Here is a 15,989-nt window from a genome sequence, read left to right on the forward strand (position 1 = left end):
TCGTCCTGTACTTCTCATTTCCCCCACTTCCCTTTGGATCTTGTACAACCATCGCCCTTTCCTCTCCTCCTCCCATTGCTTTTGCCACCTTTCCTTCATTTTGTGTCGTATTCTGAGCTACTCTCCTCCCTCTTCCAACTGCACTTTCAACTGGACCACGGCCAATCAGAGAGGTCCCACCCCTGACTATCTCTGATTGGTTTAGTCCACGATGGGGCATAATGTGTGTCTGTTGTTGACCACATGGAGAGTTGCAGAGATTTTTTTGTTTTTTTGTTACCCGAACAGAATATTTTTTTAGTAGCACCATTGAAAAAATTTGGTCACATTTGCGACCAAATTGGTTGCACTCTAGAGCCCTGTTATAAGTTTTAAAAAATAATAATTTGCAGAACCCCTTGTGGGTATACATGACTTTATATGATGGAAGTATATCAAACTCAACCAAATGAAAAACCATAGTTAAAATTTTATCATTTTCCAGAAATCACTAAGACAGTGAAACAGCACACTGTCAGGCTGTAAGATTAAACATTTTCAGTAAACGTGAGAGTGGAAACATCAATATGTTGCTGTTTTTATGTTATCTATAAACAAGATGAAAATGAAAGTAAACTGTGATCAAGGGGAATTCCTAGAAGTCACATGCTCTGTTAAATTGAAAGGAAAAAACAGATTTGGAAGACTTTAAAACTGTAGATAGGTTCACATTCTGGCATCGGGTGGCAGGCTTTGTCCAGCAAAGGTAGGTTCATTTTAATCCAAAGCAAAAATGAAATTGTGTATTTAAACTTTGAATTAAATAGAGTAAATGCTTCGTGTTTCAGTTATGGGTTCTTCGTCTTCAAAAACAGCTACTCCATCTCAACGTAAGTTTATTCAAAAGCTATAATCAGACGAGTTGTCATCCAATAAAAAATGTACTATACATTTATATTATTTTCTCTTTAAATTGTTTCTTGTCAGTTCTTGAAAACCCATGGAGGCAAATTAACTATGGGTGAGTGAAGCTCACAGAAAAAAATACATTGAATACATACATGAATTATTTCCTCTATTTAGTCAGTAAACTACCCAGTTGTTCCATGTTAATTCATTTTTCCATGTAAGGTGTGAGATAATGTAATATTTCCTTTCCTAAGCAGAGAGAACCCAACTGATCAGCATTTTGTGGAGAACTACAAACCTCAGGTTGAAGAACAACATCTTAGGATCCTCCTTCATGGTCCAGTTGGAGCTGGAAAATCTAGTTTCATCAATTCTGTAAACAGTGTCTTACAAAAGAGAGTATGTTGCGAGGCTTTGGTGGCTAACTCTTGTGACTGTTTCACCAAAAAGGTATGGACAGAGTACAACTATGCCAATAACAGTTATTATGTGACTCACTAAATAACTTGTAGCCAGAGCAGTGATCTGGTTTTATCCATGAATGTGCAAGTTGGTGAAGGCTTTTATCTATGTTTTACTGTCATGTATGCCAAGTTAACATGTGGTGGAGAACTGGAATTGGATAGTCTTATGTTCCACCAAATGAATGCACCATGTTCCTATCCTATCAGTAGCATCAATGAGCTAACCTGGTAATACTTAGTGCTAATTAGGACTAGCTATTACTAGATACAATAGCTATTATTGTCTAATTTTGTTAGCCCCTCCCCCCTCACCAGCTCGTGTTACAAATGTCGCTTTCTAGTAGTAGTGGCACTTTAGTTCCTCTATCAGATTTGCCCCTTGCTCACCACTTCTGGTTTCAAAAGGCCAGAATAATAACTTAAAAAATTTTCACCTTGAAGTTTTGGTATGGAATTCCACTAACCCAGGGGTGATGCTGTGGTGGCAACAAATTATGAAAATAACAAGAGCCCAATAGATTCTAAAATTCTTCTGAATTTATTATCATTATAGGACCTGTTTCTTAGAGTGTTTGAAAGTTAAAATAAATAAATGTATTCTCCATATGTGATCCACAGTATACAACCTACAAGATCAAAAAGGGAAATGCCTTTTACCCCTTTGTCCTAAATGACATGATGGGGTTGAAATCCACAACCAGCAGAAGAAACAGAAGGATTCATGTGAAAGATGTCAAACAGGCGCTGAAGGGCCACATAAAAGATGGTTACACGGTAGAGTTACTGCATTTTTAAAATTCTGACATTCAGTTAAAAGAAAGAGATCTTTACATTATTTTGTTAATTTTTCGGTAATTCATTATTTTGCATTATTTGTTTTTATATTTACACTTTATCTTTTAGTTCAACGCTGAAAATAAACTGTCAAAAGGCGATAGATACTACAACAGAACTCCAACTGAGAACGACAAAGTGCATGTTTTGGTTTGTGTTGTTGATGCCAACACTGTGTCTCTGATGAACGATTCCACTGTGGAAGCAATACAGGACGTCAGAGATGAAGCCGCTGATCTGGGTGAGCAAAAATCACTGCTTCTTCTTTTTACAATGGGAACGAACTGCCTTAAAAAAATCTAATGTAAGCCATCAGTACTTGTTAGTGTTTGTTGCCATTTCAGTGTAAACACCCATCAATAAAGCATAACATTTAGTCACACTGTTAAGCTATAAGTCAGCCCTTAATTCCTTATTTATAAAGCATTACTCTAGTATATAATTTATAAATACAGATAGAAATGTATTAATTAGTAAGCTCATACATAAAATATATAATTCAAAGTCAAAATATGTGATTAACAAAGTAATTAGATACACATTTACATATAAAATGACTACCTCATTGTTTGTGAGTGTGTTAATAGAGAGTTTAGAAATATTTTTTATAGTTAAATAGCTCGTTTGAAAAGAGGATTATTTTTGCCTTATACAGCATTTATAAGTGAAAATTAAAGTAAATGAAGAATTGAACAAATATGAGCTATCTTCACAATATCAAAATGGCACAAAGCAAAGACATACATACATACATACATACAGTATACAAACATAACCCACCTGAGATTTGCAGAGGTAGGATCAGAGTGTAAACCAGAGTTTGTAAAATGGGTTTAAGAGAGGGCTACACCGAGCAATTGGAGCCAGAATGCATCAGTTTCTTTGCTAAAACACCCACAGATTCCCCTGTATATCCTGTACATTATCTCAGCTGTCAATACTATTCCTCCAACGTCAGACTCGTATGTGCCACGCAGCAGCTCCAAGTACCTGGTCTTTGGATTCACAGTTATAATCACAGTTCACAAATGACAGTCACAGTTGTAATCACAGTCATTTGAAAGTTACCAAATTTTTCACGAGTCTTCCAGATAGAAATTGGACCACAGTCTTTTATGTACAACAGGAAGTGTTAGGAAACACTTATCTCACATTACAATCCATTCACCCAATATTTGTATTTTATTTGGTCAGAGATTCCACAAGTGGCAATTTTCACCAAAATTGACGAGGCTTTTCCTGAGATAAATCAAGATGTGAAAAATGTCTACAAGAGCAAATCTCTGCAGGAAAGGGTACATTATTTTAATCGAACTTTATACATAAACGCATTATAATTAAACTGTCAAAATAATTCCAATATTTTTTATATTTCTTGTTTGTTTGTTTGTTTATTTAGATTGAGCAGTTCAGCAAACGTGTGGGCATTCCTATTAAGTGTATTTTTCCAGTGAAGAACTACCACTCAGAAACAGAATTGAATCTTGACATTGATGCTATAATAATGAACGCCATGAGACGCATCATTGAAATTGGAAATGACTCCCTCAACAGAAAGTTAAGATCCCAGACCTAGACATCCACTGTACTGAAAGTGTGGTTTTTGTTAAAATCATCACAATAATTGTATGTGTTACTGTCAATGGAAAATTGTACTTAGTAGTCAGTATAATCTTTTGAATGATATAAGTCTGCATATGCTTAGAATACTGCATGTTGACCTTTTGATGACTCGGACTGTTGTTTGTTATAAGACTTGTTCTGTGTTCTGTTATCATGCAGGAAAGGAGAAGTTTCTTCTAGCAATAATAAGAGCTGAACAAGTAGTTCCACTTCCTACCAGGAACAGGAGCCGCTTCCCACAGAAACTCACACACACACCCACATACGCACATGCTTACGCACCAACATTCTACTGATATGAACAAACGTACTCACTGTTGTATTACCCTTGTATATAAATAAAGACAAGAGCAAGAACAGAGCGCAAAATCACAGGGCCCCCACTCTCGTGTGAGCACTCTGTGACTGCCCTTGCAAGTAAAAACTGCAGCGTGTGTGTTTCCACTCTCTGACTCTCTGACTCTCAGCTGAAGAAGTGTCTTTAGAATACATCTCTTGACAGTTACATTGTGTGTGAGTGAAAAGCATGGTTCCATCAAAAGTCTGAAATCAAGAAATTTAAGGTCTATATTTCCCTGAAAATCTACAAGATGTGTTTTAAGACTAGTAGAAAAATAATAATCCTCCAAATTTGTTTTTAAATGTTTATTATTAAAATTGTTTTAGTTTCCTGTATTGCCAGATGCTCTGCCAAAGGCCAAAGGGAGACTGAGCCTATAAATACACACATGAGGCAATTAGGGAGATATGAAACCCCTGGGTGAACAAAAATAATCGACTATAAAGATTTCCTTGATAGACTATAATCAAGGAAACAAAACAGAAGGAAGAAAAGGAACAAAAATGGCAAAAAAACAAACAAAAAAACAAAAAACGTAAATGTAATAAACTACATAAAAATTATAAATTTATGAAGTAAATAACTGAGATCTCCATAACTCCAATATAGGTCTTTGAGCTAAGTCTGGAAAACACACAAAGCTTCCAAAAAGCTTGATCTTGTCAAAAGTGGCCTGGAGGCCAGTTAAATAAAGAGAGATCATTAGAAAGAATGAGCAGAGGCCTGTGAAAAGGCACAATGTTGCAAGGGACAGGTAAGAGAAGACCCTGACTTTAAGCTCTGGCTGCTGTAGGCTAGGAGGAAGCGCAGAGACAGAATGAGGCTGAGAGTTGGCAGAGCAGGAATAAGAAGGAAGACTTTTAAACCACCACCAAATATATGCCAACTTGTCAGGAGTTAAATTAAAACTATTCTGTTTCATTCCTGGTGATGTCAAATGACCAGTGGATAAACTCTCAGGTTAGTATTAAATGTATTACATGTATAAGAAAAAGTGTCATATAAACAAATGATGAACCACACGGCAGTGACATTGATGGTTTAATGGAGTGTATATCGGAGTATATGAAGCTCTGCACTGACAACTCTATTTCCACCAAACAGGTAAATGGACTGGTTCTTATATAGCACTTTTCAACTCTATCTGAGCACTCAAAGCGCTTTATACAACTAATTCATTCATCCAATCACACCCAGCACTTTTTCTAATGTGTTAGTGCCTATCTAACATTCATACACATTCACACTCGGATGGATGCATCGGAGAGCAACATGGGATTAGTATCTTGCCCAAAGACTGATGCACTGTGGCTTCATATTATGAAGGTTATTTTCAGCACTTTTAATGAATGAACCCATGGTGCTTTTCATGAGTACTAAAATTGAAGAGACTTGCAGTTCCCATACACCTAAAATTACCCAGTAAACTTTGCCTTCTCATACTGTAGGGATCTCAGCAAGCATACAGGACTCTGTGAGGCTACAAGCTGACAACTTTGGAATTCTAAAAGTTGAATCCAGGGCAAACTATTCTAAATTAGCATTTTTAGCTAACAGCTTGTCAATGGAAAATTGTACTTAGTAGTCAGTATAAGCTTTTAATTATATAAGTTTACATGTGATAGAATACTGCATGATGACCTTTTTATGACTTAGACTGTTGTCCACTACAAGACCTGTTTCTGTTTTATAAATTCTTTCCCACAGCAATAATAGCTGAACAAGCAGTTTCACTTCCTACCAGGAAGAGGAGAGCTGGACACTTTTATCTGCGCTCCCTAACAAGAAGAGGGGCCGCGTCCTTCAGAATCACACACACACACACACACACACACACACACACACACACACACACACACACACACACCTAACATACGCACCAACATTCCTCTGTCTATTCACTATTGTATTACTTTTGTGTATAAATAAAGAAGCAGGGCAGTGGCAGAGTGCAAGTCCCTGAGCCCTCACTCTCGTGCGAGTGCTCTGTGACTGCCCTTGCATGCAAGTAAAACTGTGTGTCTTCACTCTTAGACTCTCAGCTGAAGAAGTGTCATTTAGAATAAATCTCTCGACACAGCTACAATAAGCACAGTAACTGTTAGGCTATCATTTGTTTACTTGGCGCTTTTCCTTATATATGTAATACATTTATTACCAACCTCAGAGTTTATCCACTGGTTATTTGACATGACGAATGACTTCTGAACACTTAAATCTGTGCCCTGTTCCAACTCAAGATGCTGTAGGTCCGCTGAGTAACACTCTGGGTCCACTGGCACAGTGTAGCTCTATTAATCTGTGCTCGATTTCTCTGTGACTTTCTTGTTTGACCCAAAAACAAAATTGTAGAAGTGAAACTTAAAGTATTCGAGAGCTAAATTTTAAAAAGCATAAAATACAGTTTCAAAGCAAATAAATTCATCTATAAAATATAAAATTCTGTTTCAATTTAGTGATGATCATTTCCAAACCAATACATTGGATTTCAAATTATGCTAATCCAAATTCAGTTTTTAAAAACATTTATTCAAGTTGAGCAATTCAGATTCAATCTGAGCAATGCGAATTCAAATATAACTTATTCAAATTCATTTTCTGATTGCACAAAGTTCTGCCCATACAAAGACCCAGTTCTACAGCTCATTTGAAAGTACTGACATCTGCTGGTGATTTGAGCCCTCCTGCGATAATACATCACTATCGATAGGTAATATTATTTTACCTTGTTGTCACTTGGATCTGGAGTTTTATTGTAAACAAACACTGAAACTCAATTAAAACAGATTAGGAATAGAATTTAAACAAAGGAAAATAACAAAATAAATAATAGTTTGCTCATTCAAACTGATCCAAAACTAAACAGTATGTGATTCCTTTTCTGCAACAAACATTAAATATTGGTTAATATGTTGATCATTCAATATGACAAGTAAGTTTTTGTTGTCCTGACCTTGGAGGTCAGGGTCATTTGACAGGTATTCTTCCTCAAACAGGCAGTGAAATGTACTGCAAAGCCAGAATGTTTTGATTTTTTTTTTTTTTGTTAAATTACATATAAATGATGTTGACATAGTTACATTATCTTAATACATGGATTGTCCTCAGCATTATTAAACTTGTGTGGGATCATTCTGAGAGAGAAAAAGAACAAAAGGCCTGGAACACTATTCCTGAACAATGCTTAAAGAATTTCATTAAAAAAGACATCACCAAGAAAGCTCGGTTAAGAGAGTTCAAGCTGTGTTGAAGACTAAAGTAGCTCATATCACATATTGAATTTTAAGCTCATTAAAATTGTTAAAGTTTTGTTCTAGCCCAGTATACTGTTTCCACGTATGTTTGTAGACATCAGTTTGTATAATTCAGTAAATCACTGTGCTTATTTCCTATTTTCCCAGCAAAATACAAAGAAAGGAGGGGTGGCTCATGGCTTTTGCACAATATAGCTGAAAAAAATGAAAAGATACAAACATGTACAAAACACATACCTGTAGGATGTGCTGCAGGATTGGTGGACATTGTGACGGTGTCAGCAGAGATGTAAGATTCAATCGTACAAACGTCTTGGGTAGCGACGCACCAGATGACCTCATCATCAACAAACATGTCTGTTAACAATGGGAATGGCTGAGGTAACCTCTTTAGAAATTTCAACTGTGAGAACACAAAGCAAGTTAAACAGTAGTTTAGCTTTTGAATAACATCAATTCACATATATAGTTTGTACTTTGCATGTCTTTAGTGGTACATTTTCTTCTGCTCAAAATATTAAACTAAATTTAAATATGATTTTAACAAAGACTTGATACTTAACAAAAGATACAATGCCTAAGATGACTAAGTAACAGATGCTGAACCAACTTAATTTCCAGTCTATTTGGAGCTACTTTTAGATAGGAATATTTACCACATTTGTCAGAATTCAACATTTCAACGTTCAATTCAACGTTTCTGTGAAATCCTGCCTGCTTGTATGGTTACTCTCTCCATCAGAATACGTCTGTAGATTAAAGAAGATAAAGGTCACTATACTGGCCTAGTAAATATTAATATTATGTTTATGTATTAAAACATAATACAAGTGACAATGTTTAAGGGAGTTTAAAATCCATCTTTGCCTTTTTCACTCTCATTTTATGAACATTCATACAGCTGTCAGACTGTACAATCAGAACTGCTCCCACCAAACATAGATGTTTACATCTGCGCTGTAACTGCAATAAGTTAATCAACCGATTCGCACTACAACCTGGTTTGCCTCTTATCTGTAGTTATTTATATTTAATTTAATAACCGTACAGTACTCTGTGCAGTGGTTCCCAAACTTTTTTTGCCAGGCCCCCCTTTCTTACAAGAAAAATGTCCTCTTTTCACGTCACGCTGTGCGCCACGTTATTGTTTACATGAGATGAACTGCAGAATGGCAGATAGAGACAAAATACTGTTACTGTTAATCTGACTATCTTCAGGTTTTACACGCTTACATATACACACGCAGTTACTGTCCCTCCATTTAGAAAGGCAGAGGCGTCACGGTGTAATTATTTTACGTGTAGTTGTTTTTTTTCCTGTGTAATAATATTCAACATTGCTATCAATACATTTTTCAAAAAATGCCTCTCTGTGCAAAATGGGTTTAAACACATAAACAGCTGCGGGATACTGTTTGTCCGTGATTTGAACCGGGGAACAAATTACGGCAGGATCAGCCTGATATTATTTGTATCCCACTGTAACTTTACTGCATAAAGAGCTAACATGTCCAAAATGTCAGGAGTAGTTAGTTATTACAAAAAGTGTTTGTGAACTAAAAATCAAGAATGTGGGACACTGTTTGTCCGTGATTTAGAGAGCCCAGCGCTGCTCCCGACGCAGGGAAACTAATTTTGCAGGGGAGACCTACCTTAGCACTTGTGCAGGTGAAGCCAAAGGGAAGATATGCTTCACCATATTTTCTAGTCTTTGGCTTGGAAGGAAGTTGGTTTGGAAACATATTTGGCGATGCTTCATCTCCTGCTTTGCGTTTGTTTACCGCGCCCCCCCTAGGGGGCGGGCCCCACACTTTGGGAACCTCTGGTTTATAGTAACCATTGTCCTTAATGTAAATATGTTAGAAAAATTGTGTATGTTTCTGTTCTGTGTCCTGTGTACTGTTTGTTTGTATGTATCTTTCTGGCTGCTGTTACAACCAAATTTCCCCTTGTGGGACAATTAAAGGATTATTCTATTCTATTCTTATTCTATTCTATTTGCTGAAATGCTCAGGATTACTTACTGATTCATTGTCCTCACATAAAATGACCTTGTCAGGTCTGACATAAATTGACTTCTGATGAAACAGTTTTTTCACAAGGTCTCCATTCAAAGTCTGTTTGGAAGTGAGTGACGGCTCAACAAGTTTGGTGTGGCATGCCAGGAAAATTTGTAGCCTAAGGGAGAAAGAAAACAGTGTATGTGAACGTTTTGTTAATGCTAAAAGACTACAATACAATACAGTAGATTAAAAGGTTTAAATGATACAAATGATCTTAAGCTTACCTGCATCCTTCAACAATTGGCTGGAAGGCAGCCCTTATTGCCTGCATTACTTTGTCTGAGTCCCAGTCACAGCTAAACTCCAGTACAGATTTTATATGACCATTTTCAAAAAGCCAAGCATTTTTGTTACACCTTGGCACATGTGCAGTTAGATGGTCTGACAAGAGAATCACTTCTTTGGTGAAAGACTGAGCCACAGAATGTGACCTGCTTAACTGTGCTGGAAACCTAATGGAGGATAAAGGCAAAGTAAACATTTCTGTAAGTAATAAACTCACATTTCTCTTATTATTGAAGTACATTTTATTAAAAAAAATATACCAGACTGTAAACATTTCCAATTTACATAAACAAAATTCGAACACTCTCTAGCCCCATGGTAGCTGGGATAGACTTGTGAAATTGGATAAGTGGAAGAGAATGGTTGGATGAATGGATGGATGGAAGATAGCGGGATTGATGGGTGGAGAAACTTAACATCACATAAAAATGTATCTTAATGTAGTGAAGTAGATTCTGGGGTAGGATTTTACGTGATGTCCACGAATGCAGCACTAACATCCACACCTTCCCAGCTGACAATTAGCGGCCTTATAAGAAACAGCTGCACTTCACTACCACACGGAGGCATTTGGCAGTCTTTTCCCATCCAAGGTGGCTGAGAGCGTTAGGCAGCTAAGCACTGCAGATCTTCTCACGAAAGCTACTCATTTTAGTATTGTCCTTTAGAGAGTGGTAAGCGGGACTCTTGTGTTTATCATAATGTGGCATATAGTAGGGTGGACCTTGATGACTGTTTCCCTCTTTTGTTACAGGATTGTGCCATACTGCTGCTGTCTTGTCTTGTGCTGTTTTGTTGTGTCTTGCTGTGGGCTGTTGTCATCTTACAAACGTTTATGGACTGGCCTCGACTGACTCCTGGTTTTATGGTCTTTTACTCGGAATTGTTTTATACATGTTCTGCCCTCTATTGTTGCTTTATTGGGTTTCTTTGGCTGGTGCATTTCTCAGTTTTCCCACTAGTGGGCAGTATTACCCCTTGAGATGGTGGCTTCTTGTTTAGTTAGTTTGTGTGCGCTACACTGCCCCCTTTGGTGATGTGTTATAAGCAGCAGAAAAAGTTCACGCAGGCAGTGTGAGAAAATGCCTGGACGAGAAAACAAGCTGCACAACTTTAAGCCCAGTTTACATCGCTGGGGAGTTTGTTGAGCCATAATCTGTAAGTAATCAATGTGCAGCTTTATTTTCTGTAAGATTTGTTACTTTCCTGTTACTTAAGAGGTTATTTTAACTTATAAGGAAAGACGTTTATGGTGAATGTAAAGCATAAGAAAAGCTATGTTGCTAACTTCTGTTTTGGTTACATGATAAGTCGATACTGATGCTTGCGTATTATTTTACTGTATGTTCACAGTCTTAAAAATTAAGAGGAAAAAACGGTCTTCCGTTAAAAACACAAAGACAAAGCGATGCATCGTGTCGTTCCTGGAACCATCTCCTCTTATGTTTAGCTCGCTGCATAAGTTGAATAGCCATACATTCAACTGAGGGCAGCAGAATATTTCATTCATGCTTTTATAAAGAACTGTAACTTAGGGTGTATTTGTTTTATGTAGATCTATTTTACTAATTTGTTTAATGTTTTATGCTTTGTTTTATTGCTTTAGTGGAGGTGCAGCCGCTTCTTGAGGGGCTAGGCACGTGAGGTGGAATCCCCTCCCCGGTGCATGAGAGTGTACACACCGGGCATAGGTAGACTGCACCATTTAGATTTCAGTGTGAGTGACAGTGAGGTTTGCAGTGGAACTACACGGGTGAGCAATTGGTGGCACCCTTGGGCACTCCTCTCTGTAGGTTGCCTCCTCAACTGGCCGGTCTCCACCATTTTGTTTATTTATTTTTATCAAGCTGTGATTGTTCTAGGGTAGTATCGTGGTAGCGAGCCTGGTCATTTTAATCATTGTTTGTTAATAAAGTGTTTTAATTAACTGTCTTGCCGTCTCAGCCCTGCTACCTTAAGAACTTTTCTGATTTTACAGTTCTATGCTTTTAGTAGTTTCTTAATAAATTTTGATTTGTAAAACTCATCTGCCTCACCTCTGCTGTTAATAACGAGCCTGTGGGCTTTGGTAGCTAGTGTAACATCTACACTGGCTATAGAAATCGTTCCTGGGGTGTAACTCCCTCCCCAGGTGGTGTTGTCAACATCTGAGTCACCGTCCCTGGTTATCCTCATTCGCGCCACCACATTAAGTTGTTGCTTTAAAATAAACTTTCATTAAATTATATAGTGCCAAAAACTAGGTGTCGTAACAGCTGAATGATGTGCTTTGCTTTTACACAATATGTGCAGATTGAGCTTATGGTAAATATTATAGAAATCGAATGGTTCCACAATTAAACAAATTAACTATTGTGCACAGTTTAGTCTCCACATTTACATGCTGCATTTGGTCTTCCACGATGGAACAGTGAATAAATTTCTTCATTGGTAGTATGAGGCGGGGCACTGGTACTAATATTAGTTTGTCCAGAACATGAATTTGCCAGGCTGTTAATTAGTTCCACATTACTTAGAACTTGAGCCACAAGATTCCGTGTGGACTGGCTTATGCCATTTCTTGCAGCTACCCATACATTAAAACAGAGAGAAGCTTTCAGTCATGAACCACGAACTCACTTCTCAGATAAACCACAGTCAGCTACAGGAAGAAGCAATGTTTTCTACTAATCTGCAACATGATCAACACACTTTGTGGTTAAAATAATTATCAGTCATTTATACTATCAAGATTCTTGCAGATTAAAAGAACGGCTTCAGGTTTGTTTTGCTGTTTAAAAACTTTATTCTCTCCTTTGTTACAGTGGAATGTTTCCACAGTGCTACTGTCTTCCTGCCACAGAAAAAGCGGAGGACGATTTGACTTATAACACTGAGCTGATCAAAGGGTTAATATGATATCACAGAGAGACAGGATGGAGAAAACATCTCTATTGTGGCCACTATGTAATTACACTGCAATGATTATTCTTTCTCTGTTGTTTCTCCATCCAAAAAGACCCAGTGTGGTGTGGACTCAGGGAGGTTTAAAGGGTTTGGCAGATACAAACTTGCATAACAGGGCACTTTTTGAGGGAAATCTGAATCTTACCTAATAATTTAACAGCTTTAATTCAATTCAATTCAATTGTATTCATATAACGCCAAATAACAACTGTCGCCTCAAGGCGCTTTATATTGTAAGGTAGACCCTACAATAATACATACAGACAAAAACCCAACAATCAAATGACTCCCTATGAGCGACCACTTTGGCGACAGTGGAAAACAAAAACTCCTTTTTAACAGGAAGAAACCTCCGGCAGAACCAGGCTCAGTTAGGGGCGGCCATCTGCTGCAACCGGTTGGGTGAGAGGAGGAAAACAGGATAGAAGACATGCTGTGGAAGAGACACAAAGATTAATAACAGATATGATTCAATGCAGAGAGGTCTGTTAAGACTTAATGAGTGAGAAAGGTGACTGGAAAGGAAAAACTCAGTGCATCATGGGAATCCCCCAGCAGCCTATGCCTACTGCAGCATAACTAAGGGAGGTTTCAGGGTCGCCTAATACAGCCCTAACTATATGCTTTAGCAAAAATGAGTTTTAAGCCTAATCTTAAAAGTAGAGATGTGTCTGTCTGTCTCCCGAATCCAAACTGGAAGCTGGTTCCACAGAACAGGGGCCTGAAAACTGAAGGCTCTGCCTCCCATTCTACTTTTAAGTACTCTAGGAACAACAAGTAAGCCTGCAGTGTGGGAAACCTGGATCCCCCGTAGCCGGTTACCAAGATTACGTGAAGTACCCTCAGAAGGTCTGCTAGATGATGTTAATGCAGCACTACGGATGATACCTACAGACACACTTACCGAAACTAACAAGCTGATCTACAATACGGCAGCAGTGATCAGTGAGAGGCTTGGCTATAAGTTGAACAGCCACAAGGAGCAGTACCCTCCATGGATAAGGAGGCTAGAGGGCAAGATCAAAGTAGCACGGAGGGAGGTTAGCCAACTAACGGAGTTGCAGAAAGGTGCGACAAAGAAGGTGCATAAAAAATACAGCAAGCCGTCCATACCTGAGGCCTTGGAAACTGCCAAGCAAAGACTCACAGCCTTGGCCAGCCGCTTGAGGAGGTACACCAGAGTGTTATGATCCAAGGTTGTCAGTGTTTGTGTTATGTGCGACTCCTCCCACCAGAGGATGGCTGTGGGTTTTTTCCCCTTTCTCTTTTAGGAGGTGGACACCTGGGCGTGCCTGCTGAGTAGCTGGGTGGAGCCTCTTCCTGTCCTGGGATTGGATAATTGGTTCATCACCTCCAGTACTTAACTACTGGATGACAGCCACCTGCCCCCTCTCTACTAGCCTCCACCATCCAACAAAGAGCATGTGTTTTTGATTCGTTATTTTGATAGAGTGTCTGTGCCCAGTGATTTGCAAGTATAACCGTGTGTGTCTGCCGTTAGTACCTCAATTTTGTAAGTAGCTGTAAATAGATTTGTCAAGTAGCAATCGTGCATTTTGTTCACCTTGTATATATTCTTCACTGCAGCAGCCTAGTAGGCGTGAGAAGCCATTTTTGTTGATTAAGTTTTCTCCTGTTTTTCATTTAGGAAGTTAGGTAAGTGAATTGTCTTTTGGTTGGTTTTTCATTTGTGTAGGAACGCATAGGGACCATTAGGGAGTTTTGTTTGTTATTTTTGGCACTGCTCACTGCTGAAGAAAATAAATGGCTGCTTAGCACTTTAAAAAGATATTGTTGTTTGTGTTCTTGCTTGGGTGGTGTGTGAGTGGGCCAATTTCTTGTTGCGTTCAATACTCGCCTAGACTAAGAACGTAACAAGAGAGATAGAAGGCAGGAGAATAAACCAGCTGTTCTCCACAGAACCAGCAAAGGTGTACTCTCAGTGGCAAGGGAACAATAACAGAACAGCACCACCAAGGCTGGAGACGGAGCAATACTGGAAGAGCATATGGGAGAAGGACGCAACCCATAACGGCAATGCTCAGTGGCTAGTGGATCTGAGGACAGACCACAGCGACCTCCCTGAACAGGGTCCAGTAACCATCACAGTGGCAGATATCCAAGAAAGGGTCTCCAGTATGAAGAGTTGGACAGCACCAGGCCCCGACATGGTTCACGCCTACTGGCTGAAGAAGCTGACTGCACTCCACGAGCGTCTGGCAGCACAAATGAACCAGCTGCTAGTTAACGAGAGACACCCGGAATGGCTAACCGAAGGTCGGACGGTCCTGATCCCCAAGGATCCCAAGAAGGGACCGGTCCCATCCAACTACACCCCAATAACCTGCCTCAGTACTACATGGAAGCTCCTGTCAGGCATCACATCGGCTAAGATGAACAGGCACATGGGTCAATACATGAGCGGGGCACAGAAAGGGATTGGCAAGAATACCAGAGGCGCAAAACACCAGCTACTGGTAGACAGAACAGTCAGCCGAGACTGCAAGACCAGACTCACCAATCTGTGCACAGCCTGGATTGATTACAAGAAGGCCTATGACTCAATGCCCCACAGCTGGATACTGGAATGCCTAGTGTAACGCAAAGTTATTTAAGGGCTAGTTTTATTGCAATGGATGAGTTTACTGACTGACACGCAGAAGAAATAGTTCTTTATGGAGCCTAGATGGCGTGAATGACGAGACCAAAGACTGCAATATCTTGTACCAAAAATATATTGAATAAATGGGGGAATGGGGAAATGGAACAAAATAATTAATATAACACACAACATAATTTTTTTTCTGTGCAAGAGTCCTTTTTGTTAAGAGTCCTTTTGGTCCTTTGTTAAAGTTTCTTTTTTTAAAGTTCACTTTTTTTAAGGAATTCCTCCTTAGGGTCCAGCTTCATGTAATGGGGAAATATGTCCATAATCCAAAGACTGCAAAGTCGGGGAAAAGAGGGGAAAACAAAGAATGGTCCTACCGGCTCGCCACTTCAATATGAAGAAGATCAATTCAAAGGGGGGAAAAAAAACCTGACCTGTAGGCCAGAAAAATGTCCATTGGCACATAAAGTTCAATTCAGTTTACCGGTAAACAAATACATTTTTCTGCAAGTCTATGTAACAATGCAAATCATCATCATCATCATCAGTCACAAATGTACAACAGTTAAATTATTAATCATCTTGGCTACGTAGCTTAATCTATACATTCCAGTAGCGTTCACTACAAACAAATACAAAAACAACAATAAAGAAAAACAACTGTCTAACAGACAGCATAGCCGA

General features: G+C 38.7%; 1 long non-coding RNA gene across 1 annotated transcript; it reads left to right on the forward strand.

Moving 5' to 3' along the window:
- The first annotated feature begins 704 nt into the window (after positions 1-704).
- On the forward strand, positions 705-1,000 carry LOC134617748 (uncharacterized). The gene is made up of 3 exons (XR_010091640.1): positions 705-745; positions 828-869; positions 967-1,000. It is a non-coding gene; the product is annotated as an uncharacterized LOC134617748 (long non-coding RNA).
- The last annotated feature ends 14,989 nt before the right edge of the window (positions 1,001-15,989 follow it).

Source organism: Pelmatolapia mariae, linkage group LG3_W (genome assembly GCF_036321145.2).
Source record: "Pelmatolapia mariae isolate MD_Pm_ZW linkage group LG3_W, Pm_UMD_F_2, whole genome shotgun sequence".
Taxonomy (NCBI): domain Eukaryota; kingdom Metazoa; phylum Chordata; class Actinopteri; order Cichliformes; family Cichlidae; genus Pelmatolapia; species Pelmatolapia mariae.